This window comes from Chenopodium album, chromosome 10 (assembly GCF_948465745.1).
Source record: "Chenopodium album chromosome 10, dcCheAlbu1.1, whole genome shotgun sequence".
NCBI lineage: Eukaryota > Viridiplantae > Streptophyta > Magnoliopsida > Caryophyllales > Amaranthaceae > Chenopodium > Chenopodium album.
The window spans coordinates 38061501-38067391 of NC_137843.1; the positions used below are offsets into that span (position 1 = coordinate 38061501).

General features: G+C 35.1%; 1 non-coding gene across 1 annotated transcript; it reads left to right on the forward strand.

Annotated features, from left to right (window-relative positions):
• On the forward strand, nt 1-111 carry LOC145565900 (small nucleolar RNA R71). Its single transcript, XR_014095257.1, has one exon. It is a non-coding gene; the product is annotated as a small nucleolar RNA R71 (small nucleolar RNA).
• Nucleotides 112-5891: the final 5780 nt, after the last annotated feature.

The following is a 5891-nucleotide window of genomic DNA, read 5'->3' on the forward strand; positions in this document are numbered from 1 at the left end:
AAATTATGATGGGGGCACTCTCTCTGCAGATCCTTAAATCTTTCCCAAGCCTCATATAGAGTTTCATCTGGCTCTTGGGTAAAGTTTTGAATTGCACTCCTCACTAAAGCTATCATTTCTACAAGGTAATATTTATTATAGAAATTCAAAGTAAGAGTTTCCCAGTCAGTAATACCAAGTGTAGTTCTATTTAATCCATTATACCACAATTTAGCTTTACCACATAAAGAAAAAGGAAAAAGAATCTCCCTGATTTGGTCTTGCGTGACCCCAGCTTGCCTAATGGTATTGCAATACTGACAGAAATCTACAATTTGAAGATTAGGGTCTTCACCCTTAGCTCCACTAAATTGCTTTCTTTCGATCATTGTGATACACTGGGGTTTGATCTCAAATTGCACTCCGTCGAGAGCTGAAGTAGGGGTAAGATGTGGAAAATCCGTAAGGGACGGTTGCGAATAATTGCTGAGCTTACGAGGTAGAGGTGCTGTCATCTCTGATTCTGGTTTTGAAGAAGCTTCCGAATCACTAGAATCACATGGAGGGTCCCTAGGAATATCACACCCTGAACTCGCCAGTATTTTCCTATTAAGATTCTTCTGTCTATGAAAAGAGCGCTCGATCTCAAGATCGATTGGGATATAACCTGATCTAGAATACCTGGGTATAAATAAAGAACTAAACAACAAATATGAGAATTGTCTCAAAGAACTAACGTTCTCTGTGACAAAAAGGGAATAATCTAGACTACAAAAACAATCAGAAATAAAAAAATAAAACCGTTTCCCTGGCAACGGCGCCAAATTTTGACTGGATAAAGTCGTATCTCCTAATCAAAAGAATTACCTAAGTCCTCTAACTAAGTAGATAGGGAAGTAGGGTTGAACCACGGGAAAACAAGTCAATTTATTACTAATCAATTAAAATAATCTAAATTATTAAGTAACCGATTTATTGTTGTAAAAAGAATTAAACTAAGGAGATTAAAGTAGAGAGAAATCAAATAATAAAAGCCTAGGGTATATGTTCACCAATAAATAATATTCTAGGGTAAAACACAATAATCAATCATCAATGCATCGATTAATCAGATCGTAAAGAGCTTTCGCTACGTATTACAATCACAGAATTAATCTATCGGTATTAACACTACTAGAATTCAGTCAAATTGCGATCGTGCGCAAAAAATGAAATTTGTGACCGATTTTAAGTCGGTTGCAATATTGCGACCGTTTTAAAAGCAGTCACAAATCTACGACCGTTTTTTACCAAATAAACAGTCGCAAAGGTATTTGAACAATTTTTATTTTAGAAATACACGTCTAAAATAATTATAAAAAAAAAAAAAAAAACTCTGTTATGACCGTTAGAAGTGGTCGCAGATTGCGCCCGTTTTAAGAAACGGTCGCAAGTATAGCAATTTGCGACTGCTTTTAACGGTCATAATAGGATTATTTTTTTAATAAAAAAAATAGGGCATAAAAGGGTGGTGCTCAACCCACCCTAACCCTAGATTTTTTGTTGGTACTCGTTTCCTACATTATTTTCTCTCTCTCCTCTTTCTTTAGTCCCCTTAGTTTCTCACGCCCCTCCTCTCTCTTTCTCTCTCCTCATTTAGCTCCATGGCTAATGGCTTCCATCTTCATTTTCCTTATTCCTCTTCTTACGACCCTCATCTTCTTCTCTTTCTCTCGCATCTCCTCTCTTCACCATGAACAAATAAATCAGCCTCTATCACAAGCAAGCCATCGTCATAAGCAACACACGAAGTTTAGTGTTTATGGTCAAATTTGACCATAAAAATTCCAGATTTGGAGTTTTCTTGGTCGAATTTGACCATATAAACCTAAAGAGGAAGATATATTAGGAAAGGTATGTTTATTTTTCTGAAAATTTTGTTTGTTTTTGTTTATTTTCGATTTTTGTGGTTTTATTTTGTTTTCCATTCGAATTTCCTTGTTTGTTTGATTTTGTTATCAATTTTTGTTTAAGTTTCTGTTAGACTTTCTTTGATTTTGGTTTTATTTTGAGTTTTCGTTGATATTGTTCGAATTTGTTCTTTTTTTGTTCGAATTTCATAGATTTTTGCTTTGATTTTGAGTCCTCGTTGATTTTCTTTGAATTTTCGTCAACTTTGTGGGTTTTATTAGGGTCTAATTTCTGTGAATTTTTCGGGTTTTTTCGTCATCCTAGTGGGTTTTTTATGGTCTAATTTTTGTGGGTTATTTTCACGAAAGTTATTGGTGATTTCGCATTTTTTTTTATTTTGAGTTTGATTGTGGGTTTACTTTTTAGGGTATAATTTTTTTTGATAAATTGCTAAGTTTTTTTTAGGTTTAAGGGTTGGTTTGGGTGGGCGGTGATGGTGGGTAGAGGTTGTTAAGGGTGTGTATTTGTGGGCGGCGGTGGGTGGAGGTTCTTTGGGTGGGAATTGGTGGTGGGCATGGTTTGGGTGCGGAATTGAGACGGTGGGGCTAGCTTGTAAAGTATAGGTAGTACGTATATTGCAGTACTGGATGCAATTATTTTATTTTTTTAATAATTTTAGCGGCCGCTTTAGGCCGTCGCTATTTGACGGATTTGCGATCGATATTCAAAAGTAGCCATTATTAATATTTGCGACCGTTTTCAATCCGGTCGTTGAAAATAAGATAAACGGTCGCAATAAATCTGCGACCGTCAGACGGTCGTAATTATGTTTTTTTGCGACCAAGTAAATAACGACTATCATGTTACGACCGTTGATGGTCGCAATTATTTTTAATGACCGTTTTTTCTATTTTCAGCGACCGTTTGAGGCGGTCGAAAAACCTTTATTTTTAGTAGTGTAAATCGCATCTCTCGAATCTTGACTTAACCATTTATAAATTAACCTGTCTATTGAAACTAAGCCTAAACATTAATTCTCATCTTTCGAATCTCAAATCAATATTGCATAACTCATACAATTAAACCAGGCCTAATCTAATTGCATAGCATTAAATCAATAGGAAATTAATCAAGCATTGACAATCAACAATAATAAATTACCCCTTCATATTATTTATGGATCCCCGCAACCCTAGAAAATAATCTACTCACACATAATTAAATCTAAACTAATCAAAGCAATTAAACAAAACGTGAGGAACAAAAGCAAATAAATTATTGAAAATAAAAGGGAAGAAATCGTTACCAAAGTTAATGGAAATAATGAATTGTATAAAAGCCGGCCAAGAGTTGTAGAGAGAGAAACACGAGAAAAGTCTAAGCTTAAGAGAGAATTTTTCTAATGAAAGAGAGGTAATTGTATCTAAACTATATAAAACATATTTATACAAAACTTTAAAAAAAATCCTAATTAGAAACTAAGTAAATTCGTCAGAAATCGCCTCCCAAAACACGCGCTCGGTCGGGAGCCATCTCGCCTGGCCGGGCCCGCCTTTGTAACACCCTAGAAATTCCTTTCTTTTAAAATACCTATTTTGCTCTGCTTAAAACTCAAAATTGGAAAATCTAAAACATTACTGCCACCGTGAAAACGGCTATGGCAACTATCAAAGACACACAGCGGAAGACTATCTTTAAAAACATTCAAAATGACTCAACTTAAAAGTCAACCAACGAAAGTAAAGTCAAACCAAAGTAAAATAAAGTCAACCTACAACATGGAACCATTGTAGCCCTTAACAAAACCGTACTAATTCAAAACCTTTGCGTTAGTCTCACAAACATAATATAATAAAATAATGAAAGCAATAAACACATCATAGACTTATGGAAACTAGTATGATTCGCTCTTCACTCATGCCCATCATGAATGTGCTTCATCACCTGAAAAGCTTCTCTCTACTTGTTTCCACTACTCTCCATTAAAAATGGGTAATCATAGGGCCAAGGTAAAGACAAGGCTAACAAACACACAAACACACAATCAGCAAAGCTGAGTACATAAGTGTAATTAAACACACTAACATGCTTTCACGTATCATCACACAACTTAACTCGTTGCACCGGTTTACAAGCACACAACATGCAATAAGACTTCTCAGCTAAGTAACTAAATAATTTATTTAATATTGATTACGCATCGAACGGGTTTCCCCCCTAACCTGCCCCAATAAAGGGGTACTAACACGGGAGCTAACCGTGCCAGTATAAAATAACCACTCGTAAATGGCGGAATTCCTGCGCATAATAATAAAAGGAAAAAATAGGTTCCTGTACTCCCAGTAGAATTTATGGTTAAATATAAAACCCCATAACTCCCCCCAAATGTTCATACTCAAGGTATATGCGTTCCAAGAATTTTGGTACATAATCTCTTTCAATTTACGTTATTTACATATTATTAAACTTGATGATGACTCTCAAACCATAACAAAAACAAACATTACAATTATCCAAACAATTAAATATTCCAATTTAATTCTAGAATAATTAGTGACCACATAATATTAAATGTTGAACCCTTTTTAAATCTACCTCGGTGTCAAAGACACCTTAAACGCGTAATGCGCCAAAATTCCTATCGCTCGGTGTTAGAAAGACCTTAAGTGCACTAAGGCACCAACATATAATTTGTTCCTCGTGTACATGGACACTTAAATAAATAGCTCTTTCCTCATGCTTATAGCATCAATAAAAATAATATGAACCATAATAAAATTCCTTTTTAATATTCCAAACCAAATTAAACATGTAGTTTAATTAAACATGCTCTCTATCATACTGGCATAGGAAAATGTAGGTCATTTTCTACCCTCCCCTAGAGCCAAACAAAATTTATAAACACTCGATCAACCTAATACGAGTACATGGTAAGTCAAGGGTCGAACCCAAAGGAATGAATAGGCACAAGCTAAAGCCTAGGTCAAGCTACTTCGAAGATTGTAGTAAGAAATGGTTGGTAACTAAGGTATCACAAAGCTAGATAAATCGAGAAATTCAATATGCTAAACACTAGGTATATAGGTTCCACATGCAAGCTCAATGATTATGCTAATTGATAGATGACTCAATTGATTCAAACATTGCAAAGAACAAACAATAGTTGCAACTAATGGAATTCAAAATCTATCTCCTATAAGCCAAGCTAGGGTTCACTATGAATGGCTAACAAGGAAAATCACAATCAAATTCAATCAATTAAAGCAATTCTCAAATCAAGTGTTCATGTCATTGTAATTTTCAATGCAATCTAGATTAATCTTATAGGTTTATCACTCCTAGTCTAATTAATCACATGCACAACTATGTCAACCAATTTAATTGCAACAATTCAATCAATCAAGGATCATCAACTAGCAAAAATCATCAATCAAGCATGCTTCTTCTTATCCCTATCAACTAATCTACTCACTAATCATGGTGGAATTGAAAAACAATACAAATTGAATCACAAACATTATCATTTCAAGTTTAATCAAGATGAAAATCAATCTTTCAACAATTTCTCAACTAAAGATTAAAATTCAAATCAAACATTCAAGAATTAAAGGAAATTGCAATAAAAGTAAATTCAAAGGAAAGAAATCTCACAAAATTTCACTGATTTGAAGACGAAATCCAAGATCAAGTTGAAATCAAAGATCAAAGTGAAGTACAATCAAGTAATCCTAAGCTTCTCTCTTTACTTTCTCTCTCTTCTATTTCTGGAAAATAAGTCTCTCGTACAAGATAAAGTCATCTCCTCCCAAAAAAAGAAAAGTCAAAAGCTATAAATAGAAAATTGAGCGAAGAGAATCGAGGGCTCCTGGTGAGTGCGCACCACCAAGGCCTCGCACGCGCACAGTTGGGTTTGCGTGCACGCACAGTGAGGTCTACACGCGCGCACCCCTACTGTGGTGTTCATGGCTTGCCTCCTTTGCTTGCTCGATCGATCTCCGCGCTCCCGAGCATACTATCATCGG